The sequence below is a fragment of the Tursiops truncatus genome, chromosome 7, assembly GCF_011762595.2.
Source record: "Tursiops truncatus isolate mTurTru1 chromosome 7, mTurTru1.mat.Y, whole genome shotgun sequence".
Lineage (NCBI taxonomy): Eukaryota > Metazoa > Chordata > Mammalia > Artiodactyla > Delphinidae > Tursiops > Tursiops truncatus.
Window position 1 is genome coordinate 15,913,021 of NC_047040.1, and position 20,126 is coordinate 15,933,146.

The 20,126-nt window shown below is 43.1% G+C and overlaps 2 long non-coding RNA genes across 2 annotated transcripts in view; one reads left to right on the top strand and one right to left on the bottom strand.

The window, feature by feature from the left end:
- The first annotated feature begins 965 nt into the window (after positions 1 to 965).
- The window catches only part of LOC141279054 (uncharacterized), a 142,336-nt gene continuing 123,175 nt past the window's right edge, over positions 966 to 20,126 (top strand). Inside the window, exon 1 of the long non-coding RNA XR_012332804.1 lies at positions 966 to 1,059. This is a non-coding gene — a long non-coding RNA (uncharacterized lncRNA). The remainder of the gene's footprint in view (positions 1,060 to 20,126) is intronic.
- On the bottom strand, positions 2,656 to 18,349 carry LOC109548028 (uncharacterized). Its single transcript, XR_002174023.3, has 2 exons — positions 18,013 to 18,349; positions 2,656 to 5,700 (listed from the first exon to the last, which is right to left on the bottom strand). It is a non-coding gene; the product is annotated as an uncharacterized lncRNA (long non-coding RNA).

Sequence of the window (20,126 nt, forward strand, 5' to 3'; positions counted from 1 at the left end):
GCAAAAGCAGTGGAAACTGGGCTTCAGTTTTCCCCTCTGTCAAATCTATTCATTAGTTGAACAAATATTTATGGAATACTTATGAGGTCGGTCGATATCTAGTTAGTACCCAATAGTCAAGTGTTGATCAAGTCCTTATGTATTTTTAAGTCATCGGGTTTTTGAAGTTGCATTTATTTGCTCCCGGAAAGTGATTTAGGCACATAGAATAATGACTCTCCTTCTTGCTCTGCACTCCTTCATGTGGTAAGAGGCAACCCCCTCCTGTCTCCTGCTGTTTTCTTGAATCTAAAATTATGTCTGGAAGCCCTAAAGACTCAGCAGACTGGTTCTTGTAGCAACTTTCTCTGTTGGGTGATGGCCAAGGAAGGTGTCCTGTTGCATATGAATAAACTGTGTCTGGTGAGCTGGGGCTGTTATAACTTGGGTGGGCTTAACGGTCAGGAATGCTGCGACTGGCCAAGAGGAAGTGCTGGAGAAACCTCGGACCAGATGGGCCCAGGGCTGGGGAACTTTCTCAGCTGAAGGGCTCCAGAGCCAGTGGTACAATTTGCAGTGTCAGAAAGGTCAGCCACGTCCTGGCTCCTGAGGATAAACACATTTGGAATGGTACCCCTGCCAGCAACTGGGAATAGAGGGAACAAGCTACAACCTCCAGGGGAGGGATAAGGGCAAGGGTGCCACAAGGTGTTGGATCCCTTCCCAGTGGGCTCTGAAGGTTCCAGGCAGAGCTCCAGACCCAGCAGTAGACTGGAATAATAAGCAGGAAATTGAGGCTGAAATCTGGTGAGAGAACAGGGCTGCAGCCTGGTGCTCGGGGCTCATCAGATACCAGGCCTGCAGCAGCAAGATGAATTCCAGACTCTACACACTGGTGTTAATCCCTTCCCTGGTCAGGGCTGATTGAATCAGAGTCTGGGCAGGGCTGTGTCTATAACTGCCCAGGACTGGGAAGGCAGGGGTCATGAGGGAGGAATCAGAGGAGGAACTCGTGTCGACATTCTCAGTCCCAATATTGCCACCTCCATCCCATTCCTTACTGGAACATGATATTTACAGGTAGGAAATCACTTCTTTGTCCCAGAAAGGTTTTTAAACAAGAGTAAGATTTGCTAAGTGTTAATATTTCTGAGAGATGTGACATCTTAAGCCCTGCTTCCCTTTTCCTGTACTGAAAATTCTGGAGCAAATGTGTTGTCAATGCCTTCTGGTGAAAGACCGTCAGGGGCATACATGTAATTAACATGCTGAATTGATTACTCATTGCAATAAGGGAGAACACACCGCATGGGGATCTGTGGGATGTCTTGGTGAGAAGGTATTAGAAATGACTTATTACAGGCTCTTGACTTTGGTTGGGTGACTTTGGGGGAGGGCCTAGAGTGGCTTCTGTTAGAAAGCAGGGACAATTCAATGATTAGGCATCTCAATAAGTCTTATCTATAGGGAGAAGAGTCTAGAGCAAGCACAAAACTGTAATTAGTAAAGGAAGAGCAGTCAATCATATTAGCTATGAGCAACTGGATTGTTTGGTATTTTGTGGATTGCATAATGACTGTATTTCTGTCTGTTCTTAGATAAAATTAGGAAGTGCTTTTCTTTTGCCTCACTTACTCATGGCCTCAGAGTGACTGTGTCTGAGGCCAGTGTTCTGGGAGATTGTCAAACAGGAAACCCCATGCCCAGCTGTGAGCATCAGGCCGGCTCTCAACGATGCCTAAACCTAGTTGTACATGCCAGGTCAGTTCTCAGATGACAGTCTACTTTGGCCCATCTGCTCCTAGTAGGTTGCAAGGAGTAGGTTTAATATGTATATTTTTGATAGTTAGAGTTTTGGGAACACAGAGAAACTCATGTCCCCACACTAATATTTTGCTGTCAGTTCTCACACTTCACTTTGTTGTCGGGCAACACATCCCATAACACTTCTCCATTAATCCCACTCAGATGTTGTATTTACACCTCGCAAGAAAAGAAATAAGGGCGTAGAGATTTAGGAGGGTTATCCTAGATCATGCTAAAGGTGAATCAGGCAGGACTAGAAACGAACACATGCTAAGCTTCTCTGATCACACACTAGTGGTTGGTCATCAAATCACGGGAAGGCTGCCCTTTGCTAATAATGCATCCATGGTGGCTTTCTGAGAAATCATGCTGGGTGCAGTTGGTGAGGAAGATGATGATGGTCTTCAGGGTTAGGAATGTATCATAAGCATACCTGACTTTACTTAACATTGGTATATCCATTCTTTATATGATAACTCATGATATCACTATCTACAAACATTTTCTTAAGCCAAGTTATAGTTGTGGCCAGTTTTGTCTTTCTGGAGAATGAGTCCCTTGAGTTTACTGCCCATTCTGTTCATAGGCCTACCCTCATTCAATTTATTTACACTTTCGTTTTTTTCACTAGATTATGTGTTACTTGAGGGCAAAGTCAATATCCTCATGAGTTGCTAGAGTACAATACTGAATAAATGACTATGGGTGAAGGATGCTTATTTATTGTCCAAGGAGCTATATCATCCCAGTACTAAGATTTTATGACAAACTCAAAATCTCAACACTGCCATAACTGAAATTGTAATTCCCAAATTTCTTTGATCTTAAGCAAAAACATCTGCTTGAATGAAAAACAAATCCACAAAAGACTTAAACATGAATGTTTATAGCAGCTTTATTCATAAGAGCGCAGACTAGAAACAACTTACATGTCCATCAATAGGTAAATAGATAAAAAGGCTGTGGTATATCCATGCAGTGGAATACTACTCAGCAATGGAAAGGAAGTATGTACCAATCCACAGATCAACATGGATAATTCTCAGAAACAATATACTGAGCAAAACAAGTTGGACATGAAAGGTGACACACTGGATGATTCCATTTATGTGAAACTCAAAAAGACAAATTTCATTTATAGTGACAGAAAACAGATCAGTGGCTTCCCGGGTCTGGGGATGAGAGGCCGATTGATGGGAAGAGGCACCTAAGAGGTTTTTGAGGTGATGAAACTGTTCTGCATCTGGATTGTGGTGGCACTCACACAGATGTACACATTTGTCAAAACTCATTGAACTATACACCCGAAGTTGATGAGTTGCATTGTATGTAAGTCACACCTCAATTAAGCTGATTTAAAAAAAAATTGTCTTGACTTCATATCCCTCTTCGTCTATTGTCCTTTTCCTTGGGGACCATTCAGAGCAAAACTTCTTGAAAGAACTGTCTGTACTCTTTTCAATTCTTCTTATTCTCTTTGGAAGAAAAGACGCTCACCAAGGTCATCAGTGATCTCAGCATTGTGATCCTGGTGGTCAGTTCCATCCTCATGTCATGAGACCTCAGCAGAGCTTGACAGAGCTTTTCAGTTCCTCCTCCTGGACACCCCGTCATCAGTGCTCAAAGTGCTCCCACATCACTGGCAATTCTTCCTCAGTCTCCTTCTCTGCTTCCTCATTATTGCATAGATGATTGAATTTTAGAGGCTTACCCCTTGATGACCTCATCTAGTCTCAGAGTTAAAAATGTCACCTCTATGCTGATGACTCTCAGAGTTCTATTCTCAGTGCAGATCTGTCCCCTGCCCTCCAGAGTCATATAACCAACTACTTATCATGTCTACTTGGATGTCTGACCATACCCATCATTTCCCAACTGGAACTCCTGATTTCCACAGTGTTTCCTCCCACACTGCTGCCTAGCCAACCTGCTTTTCACACTATCTCCCTCATCTCAGGAAAGGGAAACTCCATCCTTCTATTTCCTTGAGCCAAAATCTTGCAGTCATCCTTTGTTTCTTTCATATCCCACATTCATTCCATTGACATTCTGTTGACTCTACCTCAAAAATATATCTAGAATTCAACAATATTTACCGGTCTTATTTCAGTCCAAGCCATAGTTGTCTTGTGCCTTGATTATTGCAATGGCTGCTACTCGATGTCCTTTGTTGAGTAAGCAGTTGCATTCATGTTCCCCTATAATCTAATCCCCACACAGGAATTAGCATAATCCTTTTAAAGTGCAAGTCACATCATGCCACTCTGCTGAAAACAAACACTCTAAACTCTGATGCTCTAAGTCTGGTGCTTTAAACCCACGTCCTTATAAGGTCCTAAAAGGCCTGACAAGATCTGGCCTCCTGATGCCTCCCCTTTGCTCACTCAGCTCCAGCCCCACTGGTCACCTTGCCATTTTTGGAATGCACCGGGTGTCCTCGCAGCCCAGGGCCTTTGCATTTCCTTTTTCCTCTGGAATGCTTTCCTCCAGATATCCACATGGCTCATTCTCACTCCTTCAGAACTTGGCTCAAATGTCACCTTCTTAGGAAAAGTCTTGAACAGCCCCATTTAAAATTATAATGTCTTTCATGCCCTTCTACACTAGGATTCTCTATTTTCTTTACTGTTTTATTTTTCATAGAATTTATCACTATCTGACATTCTATATATTACACTTACATATTTGTTTGTTCATTGTACACTTTCCTCCACTTGAATGTAAGCTCTGTGAGGCAAGTTTTTTTTTTTTTGGTCCATTTCTTTGCCATTTTATCTATAAAGCTTACGGTCTGGCACATGGGAGACTCAACAAATACTTGCTAATTAATGAGTGGAAGGAAACCTGAGGCATGGAGGGGCTGAGTAAATTGATAAACGTTTTCTAAAGGAGAGGGAGAATTGCTTTCAAGAAAAACAAATACCCTGAATTTGGACTTGGTCCTTACGCCAGATTTACTTCTAGTAAACTAACACATATGAATAATAAACTTCTCCACATCAGCAAGATGGCTCTAGAAATTAGTTATTATTTCTAAGTTGATTGACTTCAGCAAAGCGTTCAGAAAATTTCTAGAGGATGATCACCGACTGTTCAATGAATACTCCACTGTCAAGGGGCTTGTGGTCACTAATAAAAAAAGAACAGCCATTATCCACCAGCCTCTGAAATGCTTATATTTTTAGATATTTCTGTATTATTTCTATGTAAAAAAGCTGAAAGTTTGCTCAGTGGTGAAAGGATTCATATGAAATTTCCACCTCATTCCTGCAAAGAGGAACACTTGGTGGTGAGGTCAAAGATTCTTAGCCTTGGGTCTCCTTGGGCAGAGGAAGTCCCTGATTCGGAAGTTGTGAATCTGGACCAAACTCTAGTGGGTATGTTCTCGAACTAACTTATGAGTAAAAAATCACTTTCAAGGTCCCCAGCATCCTAAAAAATACCTACAATGTGGTTTTGGAGCAGGTGGTTTAAGCCTGCACAGAAATAGAGCAATCATTTTGACATATCCTTGTGATTAAAGATAATAGTGTTTTCGCGACTGTAAGCTTACTCAGGTGTGCCGTTTGTTCCATATGTCGTAACACGCTGCTTAGGTGTCCGGACGGTGCAGGTTTGCTGGATAATTACCTCACTGAAAACCAGATTACTTACTGCTCAGGTGTCAGCTACTGAGAGCGTGCCAAATGACCCTCAGACAGCTGGGAATTACCCAGCAATACTTGCCTGATGGAGGTACCTGCATTTTTCACGTCACGTGTGCTGCCAGGGTAGGCAAACTGGTTCAGGGAAGTGAACTTCATTGCATTCCAGGGGAGGCAGCGGGCCTCCCCTGATCCACCTCCACCCCAGCTGGGCACACATCATGACAATCATTTTCTCTGACGGTGTGGTGCTCTGAGACAGCTCCTGAGCCTGCAACCAAGAAGAACAAAAAATCTGATATTTGTCTCTCTGACAATATCCTCTGCTTGGGAACTTCTGCAGTCCTATCGACGACATGACATCAGAAAATTTGATATTCTAGACATTAGATCAGTTTTGAAAACTTGAATACACATATATTTAAATAGTTACAAATAAATACATGTGCACCCGAAACACGAGTCTTAGAAATGTCTGCTTTTTGTGATAAAGGGTTATTAAAAGTCAGGAGTTAGTTTGCTGGATTGAAACCTGCTTCGACCTTCTGCTTGTTACTTAATCTCTCTAAATTCATTTTCTTCTGCCAAAAATGAGGATAAAATAGTAATTTCTCACAGACTTTTTTTTCAAAATTAAATGAGGAAAAATACATGTACAAATATCTGACAAGGAGCCATGCATTAGGTATGAACACCAACTCACACATATTGGGAGTTTATTATCAACCAAGTTCAAACAGAAATCCAACTGAAGATAGGTCAGGATTATTTTTCTAATTCCCTAATTTAATACCCAGTTTCCTCATTTGCAGTCCCTGAGTAGTGCTGAGCATAATTCCTGGTCCACAAACAGAGATTAGGAAGCATCAGCTATTACTATTATTGTTGTTGTATTATGCTCTGACGTTTAGGAGGCAAAGATCATCCAATCAATAAACAATTATTCTAAATCTTACTAAGTACAGGGGTAGGAGTGAGAGAAATGGAGGAAATTAAAACACGGAAATTGCAGTTTAGTTGGTGAGGCTGACTTATATACATTTATAGATATCTGGGCTACAAGACCTGAGTTTTAAGGAAGAACATGAAGTTTGAAGCTAGAAGACTTCAAGTTCCAGTCCACCACTTACCAAGTGGTTCCTTGAACAATCCAGGTACTCTGACACTTGGACTTTTGAACCTGTGAAATCACTGTAATGAAAACTATGTTTGAGGTCAGGATAAAATGAGATAATGCATGTGAAACTCTACTAAAGCACACACACACACACACACACACACACACACACACACACACACACACACACACACACACACACACATATTAGCTATTGTTATCAGGCATTAAAAACCGAAATCTTATATAACAGGTATCTAATTAGGCATACAGTAAAAGGTGTTCAGAGAAAGGGGAGATCACTGTGGCTAGAATAATCTTAGAAAATTTCATGGAGAAAATCCACCTAAAGTAAGGATCAAATGAAGGATATGGTTTAGGGAAAAAAAAAAAAAAAAACAGAGGGAATAAATTTCCCAATGGGGAAAGCAGTATGAGCAAAGGCAGAGAAATAGAAACGCAAGGCACATGGCTAGCAACTGTGAGTCGACCAGTACTCTGGGGATGTAGAATTCGGGTAGGGATGTCGTGGCAGTCGGGGTCACATGTTTTTTGCAGAGTGTGTGATCAGTAGTGATATGGTAAGAAGCCAGCCCAGAGCTTGATCCTGGGTCCTGCTGCTTACGGTGTAATCTTGGGTAAGTCAAGTCTTCCTGGAAATGGTACCTAACTCTCAGGATTGTTGTAAATATTAAATGGATCAATACATATAAAGCATATAAGCATCATGCCTGGTACGTAGTAATCACTTAGAAAATGCTAGATATTACCCAGTGGCACTTAAGCATTCTGACCCATTCACATTGATCTTTATTAGTTATTATCAGACAGCTGAAAGCAGGATATATGTAATTACTCATGGCGTAAATAAAACAGGAATGGAAAACACCCATGACTCCATGAGCCAAACAAATCAACCACTTTATTTTTTCAGATTTTCTTTTGATCACATATAGATCAATATGTTTCTCATTGCTTTAAGAGTCGTATAGATAAACGTTTGCTAGCAAAGGCTGTGTGGATAGTTTTTCAATGATACATTCAAATGCTAGGTATAATTTTTTTTCTAATCTTGAATCTACTGGAATTTTGGTAACCTGAACACTTGAAGGTATCTTTGAAGCTTCAGATCATTTCTGTCAATTTCAAGGGAGTTTTCATGAACTTTTGTTTGTTTTTTGCATCTATTTATCTGTGTTCCCTCACATGAATTTCTTGGAATTACAGTTGACCCTTGAACAACATAGGGTTGAACTGCGTGGATCCACTTCTGTGTGGATTTTTTTCAATAGATACAGGACTGCACGGTCTGTGGTTGGTTGAACCTGTGAATTTGGAATCGTGGATATGAAGGGGTGACTGTGGGATTGGAGTATGGGCAAATGTTGATATCTGGCCAGGTCCTGAAAGCAATCCCCAGGGGGTGCTGAAGCACAGTTGGGGGTGGGTTTCTGACCGTGCGAGGGTTGGCGCCTTAACTTCGGTGTTGTTTAAGGGCCAGTGGTACCACAGGATGGGAGAAGACCTGGAACAGTGGTTCTATACCTTGGTGATTCCGCCCCACACCCCAACCTTTGGCAAAGTCTGGAGAAATTTTTGGTGTCAAAACTTGGGGGGAGGGGATGTTGCTACTGGCATTTAGTGGGTAGAGGTCGGGGAGGTTGCCAAACGTCCTCTAACGCGCAGGACAATCCCTCCACCCCCAACAAAGAATTATCTAGTCCAAAATGTCAATAGTGTGGAGGTTGAGAAACCCTGACCTAGAAAATTCTTTCATCCTCGCCTTCCTGAGTTAGGTACTATGACACGGCCAAAGGTACTTGAAATAAGAAACTGTGGCTTAGATGATGTAACTCGGCAATGTTTTTTACTCCTTCATGTCTGTGTCAACCACGTTAAGCCTATCTTCATTGGCCACAGTAGACCAGGAGCAACTGGAAAACCCTGCTTTACAATCGGCAGACACAGCCCCCATGTTTGTGTTCAACTTGGTGCAACCAAGTGAATCATTCCTATTCAGTCTTAATAAATTGCGAAGTGAAACAGTTAATTAGAACCTCTTCAACTGCCCACAAACACCATCTAACAGAGGTCTGCTTCCTGCTGGGTGTTAGCTGTTGTTTCCGGAGCTCGTCTCACTCCTAATATTTCTGGTTCCTTTCCTAATGCTGCATTTCATCAAATTGAATAAGCCATCGATTCTAAGACGCAGCATTATTTCTTTCTCAATGGTGTGTATTCCACTGAGAAAGGGCAAAAATGGTACCATTTTCCATTGTAAGATGCCATTGATGGTAAGATATAGGCCAATTTCGGATATGCTAAAATGTGAAAAAAATGTGCATCTTAAAGTTGAGGAAGTGTGGTCACTATTGCCCCTATTATTAAACTTACTTTGATTTTAGAATATCATATCCTTTCAACATTTAAATTTTACTTTTGAGTAACTTCAGTATTTAAAAACTGAAGTGCTCTAAAATGTGACCATTGTAAAAGTGAGTAAAAATTTTGTTCAACAATAATAGATTGCCATCCTGGGTGAAGGGTACATACCCAGCAATTCTTGTATCCTGAGGAATATAATGGTAAACATATTTTAAAATTCCTGGAAAAATTATATTATGCTGTAACGTGGGTATAGCGTTCCATAATATTTATGTCCATTAGTATGTGTTCTTCTATTAGACTTTTGATTATGGCCCCTCACTCACTCATTTTGACTTTTAGATTCTATTCAGTTATTTTGTTACAATTCCTTAATCTTCCATAATAATATTGATCTATTCCTAAAAGTTCCTAAACCTCTTCTCAGTAGCCCTAAATTAGAAACCTGACTCATTTTAGCTGCAGTGAGAAGCAGAGATGATTACTCCTCTGGGCTCATTTCATTTACTTGTTCTTTGCAGCTATAGGAAAAGCACAGAGAGGCAGAAATGTCAGGGTGTATAATAGGTGATGATTGAAAATCAAGGTCCAAGTCCAGTGATGGGGAGCCCTAGCCAGCCACAGGAAGGAAAGCTTGTGTTGTTGGGACTCAGCCTTAGGTTAAATCTGGAAATCTGAAAATGACGATTGTTTTAAAACAGGGAAGTTCCTTAACAGGTCATTTAAGAGTCTTACCAGAATCTGGGCCCATGAGCCCAACATCATTGGCTGTTCACACATAGTAACAGGTTAGTTTGGGCAGGCTTTCAGACTAACTAGGGAAATATAATTTTTTAAATAGTTGCTATTTGAATGAAAACCTGCAAAACCCATTTCTGTGGAGCAATTTGCTATGTTCAAGATGGCTTTCTTCAAGTTTTCTCCTCCAATGAACAAAAATATTTTTATAATAAAGTAAAACAGTAAAGCAGTAGTGTAGCTGATACTTAAAATGGCTTGCTACGTGTACTTGCACTTCCTGTATAGCTCCACAATCTTTTCCTGAGAAAATAATCCAAGATGTTTGCCTCTTTGTACAAAGAAATGTGAAAAAACAGAAAATGAATAATTTCCATATATTTAAATCTAATTAAGGAAAAAAGATTGCAGTTTTTGAATATCATGCAACTAAATATTTGTAGCTGTTCAGGTTGAAATATGGAACCAGAAGATAAAAACAATTTATATGAAAAAGAACCAAATCAGGCAAAGCAGTTTAATGAAATGACTGAAAAATAAGCTTGTAGGAAATTATTATCGACTCAACCAGGGAGATAGAATGCCAAGACTGGTGAATTTCTCAACTGAAATGAAAACGTTACAGTTTCTTTTAAGCTGTAAAAACAGCTTCTTTTTGACAAGGGACAGAATTAAGCACAAAGCCCTATACCGTAGTCAGCTCTCTTGTGGCAAATACAGATAATGACGGAAATAATAATTAAAAAGTTCTGTACAAGACATTTTTCAAGAGTCAGAATTATCTTTCTCTATACTAAATTTCAGAATACGTTTACTTAAAAAAATCATCATAGGTGTTTGCAATCAGAAAATAGAGTGTAAGTGTCTAGGCTTTGGAGTAAAAACACTTTTGGAAAAATCCCCATTTTGCCTCTCAGCGGCTGCCGCCAAACCTCTTGGGCAAGATTCTCAAACCTCTGTTTCCATAAACGTGAAATGGGGTGGAGTACTTGTTTGGCAATCTCAACAAGATCCTTTGGAGGAGGGTTAACTGAAATGATGCATGTGGAAGCATTTTTAAACTGTAAAGTACCACAAATGCAATGAGCAAAAGAAGTAACTAAACACCCAATCCAAGATACTGACTTGAAAAGCAGAATGTGTCTGACCTCATTCTAAACTTAAGAACCTTTCAATTCTGAAATAGCTGCAGTTTTTTTTTTTTTTTTGGCGGTACGCGGGCCTCTCACAGCTGTGGCCTCTTCCCTTGCGGAGCACAGGCTCTGGACGCGCAGGCTCAGCGGCCATGGCTCATGGGCCCAGCCGCTCCGCGGCATGTGGGATCTTCCCGGACCGGGGCGCGAACCCGTGTCCCCTGCATCGGCAGGCGGACTCCCAACCACTGTGCCACCAGGGAAGCCCTGCAATTTTAAATTAACTGTTCTTTTCTTTGCATTTCTCTTCCTTTACTCTTTCGGTTTTTAAATTCTTGCAGTTTCCTTTCAGCTTTTTATTGGCTTTAATACTAATTATATTTCATATTGTTTAAAGTTTTGCTGTTCCCATTGTGATCCCATCATTTCTATTCTCATCTTACATTTTCATTTATAGATTCTCTGGTCTTTTTGTAACGAAATGCCTATAGTATGACAATTACTGTTCTATGTTCTGGGGATACAGGGGTAAAAAGACAGTGTTCCCATGTGGAACTTATGATGTGTGTGTGTGTGTGTGTGTGTGTGTGTGTGTGTGTGTGTGTACTGCTAGGTAATGTTAGATGCTACAAAGAAAGAGAAAGCGGTAACTCAGAAATAATGGGAGTGAGGTGGTGGAGGAAAAATTATTTCAAGCTGAAGGAAGAATAAGTGCCGATGTTCTGAGGCAGAAAGAGAAAGAAGGCCAGTGTTAGTGGTATGACTGTCGTGGAGACTGGGAAGGAGTCGAGGAGAGACAGGCCAGTGCAGCTGACGAATAAGTTTGTTGGCCATGGAAAAAAGTCTGTGGTTTATTCTGAGTGTGATGGACGCCACTGGGGAATTTAAAGTAGGATAATGAAACGATCCGATGCATACTTGCATGGATTGCGTGACTGCTCCATGAAGGACTGACAAAGATGAGACAAGGAAGAGGTGGCTTTTGCTGTGTTCCCTGAGAGGTGACAGTTGTTGGGAGTTGGGTGATGTTCGTGGAGAAGATCCACAGAGGTCAGTTTCAAGGTACATTTTGAAAGGATATGGGGAAGCCTTCAAGGGATATCTTGGGTTTTTGATCTGTGCAACCTGATGATCTGTGGTGCACGCCGTACAGCTGAAGGAGATGGAAGAAGAAGTCGAGTTTTGTGATGGTGGCGGGGAACTCAATAGTTCTGTTATAGACATCAAGTTTGAGGTGTTAAATAGATAGATATTTGAATCTGGCGTTTGGGGAAGTCTGGGATAGAGATATAAATTTGACAATCTTTAGTTTGTAGATTTAATCCTGTAACACTGGGAAATGGGTCTTGATAAAAACAAAAAACCCGAGTATGAAGCCACCATTTTGGATGAGTATTAATACTCATTTTGGATGAGTATTAAGCCCTGGAGCAGTTCAACATGTAAAGACTGGGAAGAGGAAGAACCAGCTAGGGAGGGTAAGAAGGAAGAGCAGAAAAGGTAGAAAGAGTATCAGAAGACAGTAATGACCCAGAAGCCAAGTGATGAAGTGTTTCAAAGATGAACCAGCCTCAGACTTTGCAGAGAGGAGTAAGATGAGGGTGAGAGCGAACCACTGGATAGGGCAAGAGGAGGGTACTGGCGATTGTACTGAATACCCTGGGCACCACCTCAAAATCCTCTCAACCCATCTCTGACTCTGTATCACTGCAGTGGGCAAGTTCCAGGCACTTGCTCTGCGCTCACACAGGAACAGTCAGCAAGTGCAGGGGATTTACTGTGCAAAGGACCACCCTTGACCAAAGGGGAATAGGAACCTATGGATTAAACCTTCCTACTTTTATCCTCCTGATGAACGCTTCTGAGATGCATCTCCTAAGGGTCCGCAGAAGGTCTCAGAGGGACTTAGCACCAGTCATCTGAAATGGTGGCCAACTTCATATTATAGCCTTGCACCCCTTTCCCTGTTTCCCTGTTCGCCTCCACCGTTGTTTACGGCTGCTCTCTGGGATCACAGCCCAAAATAAAATTCCTCAAGCCACATTCCTCTCCATGCCAGAAGGTGACACTTGTCCTTGTCACTCCCATCCCCTCAAGCCTGGCCTGGGTCATGGCCTAACACAGTGAACCTGGGATATGGAGCGCCTGTCCTAGAAGAAGATCTTACAGGCTTGAAGAAGTGATAGCACCTGGCTGATATGTACTGGGAGGAATTAGGAGACATGCAGACATCAGCTTGTCTGGCAACATGCCTAAGTGATGGGTGAGGGGTTAGAGTGGAATAGAAAAACTGTATAGGTAAGAATTTATTAACGTGAAAAGGCTTTCTTTTGACCTGGAGTTTGACATTCTGGCAAAGATGCTAGGATTGCTCCCAGAACACTTTTGAAACTTGGCCCCAATGGTGGCCTTCCGTAAGTTAGGTGGAGGTGCTGGAACTACCATAGCGTGGTACTGAGGAAGGGGTCAGGGAAGAGGAAACGTTGGGTTGGTTTTATCACGTGAGATTGAGAACCAGGTGGACCCAGAGGACATTCCCTTTTTTCACCAAGGGTAAGGAGAGTTCTGGGGAGGGGCACTGGTGTCTTTGAGAAGCTCCGAGGATGGCTGTTCTCTGTAGGTCGGGGCTGAGCAGGAGATGCTGCCCTTGGCCTGGGCTCCCTGGCATTATTAAGAATGATGGGATTCTGGTGCACAAGAGGTCAGGGGCCAGAACTTAGCCATCAGAGGCAAAGTGGGTATAAGCTACAATGAGCAGCAAGGCTGGAGGGCGGTCATGATGGCTTGGTTTCTGGGTTTTGTGGAGAGGGCTTCTGATCACAGTTTCTGGGGGAGGAGATAGATGGATAGCGTATTGGGCTGCTTATGAATGTATTTTTTAAAATCCTGTGAGTTAGTAAGACCCGTAACAGGACTGTCAGCTACTGCAATAGAAAATTGCAGTTTCTTCACCCAGTCTCTAAATCAAAGTCAGTTCAGAGACAGGGAGCCCATTGACTGAAGGGAAGTTCAAGCCCCCTGGAAGAACCACTATGGTCTGAATGCTTGTGTCCCCCCTAAAAATTCATGTTAAATTCCTAATGCCCAGTGTGATGGTATTGGGGGGGGGAGGTTGGGAGGTGTTTAGATCATGAGAGTGGAGCCGTATGAATGGAATTAGTGCTCTTATAAAAGAGAACCCCACAGAGTTCCCTACCACGTGAGGACACAGTGAGAAGTTGACAGTCTGCAACCCACAGGAAGGGTATTCCCCAGAACCTGACCATGCTGGCCCCTGATCTTGGACTTCCAGCCTCCAGAACTATGAGAAATACATTTCTGTTGTTTGTAAGCCACCCAGTCTGGGGTAGTTTTTTCTTACAGCAGCTGGAACAAACTAAGACAAGAATGTTCCAGGTTATATTATAAACATGCTCCTGAAATTTCCCCAAAGAAGCCTGTGGCCACCTCCCAGGCAACAGGATGTACTGGGACAAAGGGAGTGCCCAGACTTTTCAAGGACTGCTGGATCAAGGGTGTCTGAGCTCTCAGTAGTACCAGAACTTAAACATCTCAGTCCTTCTGTTAGAGTGGGGCTTTTGGAGACAAGGAGATACATGGAGGTCTGGTCCAAGTCTGTCGTCTACTGGGGCCAACACATGTTCATCACTGGGGAGAGAAAGATGTTGAAATCGATCAGAGAATAAGGGGTAATAAGCAGGAGGGGGCTAGGTTATTGCTAAAGGGAAGGGTAGCAGTGGGACTGGTCTGATGGCATGGGTTTCAACCGTCCTGGGATTCTTGAGGGAGGAGAAATGGCCTGGAAGCACGGGCAAAAAAGGTGTTTCCCTCCCTCCAGGCCCATTCTGGAAAAAACAGCCATCACTTTAAGAAACGATAAACTGTGATTTATGTAGTTTGGGATTAACATAGACACACGACCATATTAAAAATAGACAACCAACAAGGACCTACTGTAAAGCACAGGGAACTCTGCTCAGTATTCTGTAATAACCTAAATGTGAAAAGAATTTGAAAAAGAGTAGATACATGTATACGTATAACTGAATCACTTGGCTGTACACTGAAACTAACACAACATTGTAAATCAACTATAGTCGAATGTAAAATAAAAATTCTAGAAAAACATTAAAAAAAAAAAAAAAAAGAAACGATAAACTGATACATGGCACCGTGAGACAGGGACTGTGACTCGTCCTCATGGTTTACCACACGTTTCGTCTCACGTCACTTAACCCTGCCGTCTGACAGCTCCCCAGGTGATTCGCTTAAACACCAGTAACCATTAGACTTCAGAAACAGAATGGCAACTGTACAGTCATTGCTGTTCAGCTCAAAGTCTAAAGAAAAATGCTTTTCAACCTCCTCTCCTGCCTGCCCCCTGGCAATTGAGAGCACTAATGAGGTAATATTGTTCAAAGGGCTTTAAACTCCTTGGAAGAAAGGCAGTCCATAAATAAAAGGTATCATTATTTCTCACTGCCAGGTGATTCTGCACGGGTGTTCCTCTCCTGCAGCCTTTGGTTTCCCAATGCTTTGTCATACCCATAATGGATGTCACACCTGAACCGGAAGAGTCCTGGTAAAGGGGAATTCTGCAGTGTGTGTTCCTTACTAGTCTTATCTACTCTGGGTACCCACATCCTGACTTCAGTCCTCAGGCAGGTCTCAGGTACCACTCCTTAACAATACCTCAAGACGTTTGGTAGAGGCGACAGAAGGTTTGTTAGACCAAACAGAATATATACTATATATGATAGTATATATTATGTATTTATTTACTCTCTCTCTGCATATATATATAAAATCAAATGACATGAAACAGACCAAAATTGGGGGTAATATTGCTATGAACTCTCCCTTAAGATACTGATGAACCTTTAAGTCAGGAGGAGCTGAGAGATGGGTATGTCTCTGTTCTCCTTCTATTCAGATCGCTTTCCGCTGCTCATCTTTTGTTTTTGTTTTTGTTTTTGCGGTACGCGGGCCTCTCACTGTTGTGGCCTCTCCGTTTGCGGAGCACAGGCTCCGGACGCGCAGGCCCAGCAGCCATGGCTCACGGGCCTAGCCGCTCCGCGGCATGTGGGATCTTCCCGGACGGGGGCGCGAACCCGTGTCCCCTGCATCGGCAGGCGGACTCCCAACCACTGCGCCACCAGGGAAGCCCCTGCTGCTCATCTTTTGATCCGCTTTTGTGTCCCTCACTGGTTTATATTCCAGCCTGATTCATATAGATAATTGACCCTCTTGACAATACTTGAAGTTCAGACCATAAGGTATAGATTTCTACTCTCTTCTTTTACGATTAGCTTCTGTGTAGGTCATTGCAACACTGGAATATCAAAAGATGTGAGTCTCCTTCAATCCACACTAAAAAATATCCAAGTTTGAGCCCTTTCAAAATAGCTGCCACATGGCTTCTCTCCCCTCTGCCCAGAAGTGTGGGACCCTTTTTGCCTGAGTGGACAGGTGTTTAACTTGGTAGGCTGGATGTTGCCTAAGAAAGTCAGCCTCGTCATAGTAGAGAAAAGGCAGAACCGGTGTGAATTGAGGGCTCACCATGGACCAGACCGTCATCTCAGAGTTGTTGAAATGCCACCTTCTTTTATGATCTCTTTTTCTGTCACACCACCAAACATCCCCCTCTTTAACCCCCAACCTAAACTGTGGTTAAACTTTTTATTTGTTGCCTCCCTTGAGTTTCACTGTGAATTTCACATTTAAGTTACAGTTTTCATGCATTTCTCAGTATTCCCCAGAGAGAAGTTGCAGGAGCCAATGAGAAAGCAAATTCTGTGCACTTCTGTACTCGTTTCATCTCTGGACTGTGCAGCTGACAGTTCATATTTTGGAGACCCCGGGTACCCTGTGAGTGTTGAGATGGGGCTCTCGAGTCTGTCTTGTTTCTCTCCCACTAGCCCTTGTGCACCAAGGCCCTCCACATGCATGTTCTCTTCTATATTTGGTGACACTTGAAGGCTCCCGGCCTTCTCCCTGACTTCCTACGGGAGTCCTCATACTTCTGTCTAATTTAATGTCTTATTGTCAGTGCTAGGGGCTCGGGGCTGTCTTCCTCCTGCTGTGGAGATATTTTGTGGCTGTTCGTCTTATAATTAAGGGGATCTGCTACCACCATTCCACTGGCTCTGTTCAAGGTTAAATTACCTCCCATCATTATAGGCCAGGAGGGGAGGAATGTAGTTACATGAGGCAAGACCTTTCAGATGCATGGGGGCCAGAGAAAGGCCCAGAAATAATGTTCTCTCCTATTTTCCTGTCCTCGTTTGACTGGTTGAAGCAAGTTACTTTGGTTGAGCTAAGTTGTTTAAGTGGGCACGGTAAGTGGCTGTGTGTGTGTGTGTGTGTGTGTGTGTGTGTGTGTGTGAGAGAGAGAGAGAGAGAGAGAGAGAGAGACAGAGAGAGAGAGAGAGAGACAGAGAGAGAGAGAGAGTTAAAACAGAGAAATACAAACAGACTAGAAAAGAAACAATGAAAAATAAAACATAAAAAAGGAAGCAGAGAGAGAAATGAAGGTTTCCCAATCCTCAACAGAGCTATAATAAGTTATATATCCTTTATTTGCCCAGTAAACCTCACCTCTTTACCTCTTTATTTACTTTTGCCTTTTATTTTCCCCCTGAACTCTGCCCAGGGAGCTGCCCTCTGCATCTCTCTGCCTCTCTGTGCGCCTGCCCACCAACTGCTATTTCCTTTTCTTCCACAGATTTAATACAGTCTGTTCAGCTCTAGCCCAGGAGAAGGCTCTTTGTGGCTTGTATTTTTAGGTCATCTCTGCAGTCTCTAGCCTCTGCACCTGCCTTAATCTAAGGGTGTCACTCAGGATGTTCTCTGGAATGTTCTACCACAGGATCTCCAAAAGGTTTGGCCTCTGTGGCCAGCACTTGGGAGTTTCATCCTAAATATGCCTGGTCTGCCTTTTCTGAAATTGCCTGGGTGTGGAGGCATCTGGGGACTGTAGGGTGGCCAGACTTCTGCATAGACTTGAGGGTGCTGATGGTGGCGTGAAGGGGAGTGCCAAAACCAAAACAAAAATACACCCAAGAAAAGCAGAGTCGGAAAACAGAGCAGAAAGTCCTGACACTGCAAGGTAGACGTGTTGTGTAAGAGATTATTTCTTCCCCTCCAGCAACCACCTGTGTGGGATGAGAAGGGTGTCTTTCCCCAAGCTGTTCACCCAGTCTCCACCTACCAGGAAAGGGACTCCAGAAGTGCTGATTCTTCTCCAGCCAGCAGCAGCCAGTGCAGTGACCTGGTCACCAGTACGGCCAAATAGAACTTTACCTCACCCCAAACGTATGAAGACACTAAGATGTGGAGATCCCGTGCCAGATGCTGGTGTTCTGAAAGCTGACTACGGTAGAGAGGGAGAGCAGGGTTTGTTGCTTCACTGGACTTGGAGAGTTGCAGCGAGGGTGGAGTAGAGGGTGACTCCCAGGTATCCTGCTTGGGCAATAGGAGGAAGGTGATGATATCAGTGAACAAAAGGACCGTAAGAGGAGCAGGTTTGAGCAAGGTGGGGCAGGGAGGGAGCAGGGGCTGATATGTTTGGTTTGGTAGGTGTTGAGTGAAGCCTGCTGCTGAGGCATTCAAGTGGATATTCCAGAAAGGGGTGGAAGTATAGGTCCAGCGTTCAATGGGGAGTTCAGAATTGAAAGCATGATCTAGGAGTCAGCACTGTAGAAAGAGTGTAGAATAGCTCTGATTTTAGGTTTCCCAATGTGGATAAAGGGAATAAATATCTGTTGCAAACTAATATATATATATATGTATATATGTCTCTCCTGCTGGTTCCTGGCACAGAGCTCCTAAAACCCTCGTCATTTCCCAAGTGATAAGAACACTAGGAGCAGGGCTTCCCTGGTGGCGCAGTGGTTAAGAATCCACCTGCCAATGCGGGGGACATGGGTTCGAGCCCTGGTCCGGGAAGATCCCACATGCTGCGGAGCAGTTAAGCCCGTGCGCCACAACTACTGAGCCTGCACTCTAGAGCCCGTGAACTACAACTACTGAGCCCAAATGCCACAGCTACTGAAGCCCGCGTGCCTAGAGCCTGTGCTCTACAACAAGAAAGTCACCGCCATGAGAAGCCCGTGCACCGCAAAGAAGAGTAGCCCCTGCTAGTCGCAACTAGAGAAAACATTCACGCAGCGATGAAGACCCAAGGTGCCCAAACATAAATAAATAAATTTATTTAAAAAAACACACTAGGAGCATCTATTTTCCTTATATTTGATCTTTGACCCCAGTTTCTGATACAGGGCTCTTGAAACCCTTGACATTTCCTGGGTGATGGATAGGAGTATCTTTTGTTCTAACGAGGCAATTCTGAGTGGGCCCCTGAATAGCTTCAGGATGTGGACTTGTCATCAGAAAGACCAAAAGCCATGATTAGAAACTTGGAACTACCCACCTCACCCACGCATCCTCCGGGGGGGAGAGGGAGGAGAGACCGAATTAATGATTGAGCCTGATTAGATGAGTCCTCCATACACATCCCAAAATTACAGGGATTGGTGAGCACATCTACACGCTGGGAGGGTGGCACACCTCAACTCCACCAGAACAGACGCTCCTATCCTTTTTTGTATCCTTTATAACAAACATGTACAAGTAAATGAGTGTTTCCCTGAGTTTTGTGAGCCTTTCTAGAAATTATCAAACCCAAGGAGAGGATCATGAGAACCCCAATTTATAGCTGGTCAGTCAGAAATACAGGTGACAACCTGGGGCTTGCGATTGGTATCTGAAGTGGGGACAGCCTTGTGGGACGAACCCTTAACTAGTAGGATCTGACACTAAGGCCAGGTAGATAGTGTCAGAACTGAATTGAATTGTAGGAGACCCAGCTGGTGTCGCAGAATTGCTTGATGTGTTGAAACCCCAAGCATCTTGTGTCAGAAGTATTATGCTTGTGAGTAAAGGGGAAACACAGGAGTGTTTTCCCTTTACAGATGACCCCCTCATGGGGTCATTGCAATCATCAAATAAGACGATTTACGCAAAAGTATTTTTAACATGCAAAGGGATGCAATTGTAAGATCTTACTATTATTGTTTGACCACTATTATTTATAATAGGGCACTTTGTGGTGTGGGATGTAAAGGGAGAGAAGGTGAAGCCCGTCTCTGAAGGAGCTTGTAGTTAAAGAGGGGTCTAGAAAGAATAACTATGCCTACAACAACGAGGAAGGTGAATTTTGGGGGGGGGGGGTTCTTCTAGGATTTGGATGGAAGAAAGGGTACAATGTGGCGAAAAATTGCTGGTGGGGAAATGGTAAAGTGTTCAGGCTCTGCTTCATGATCC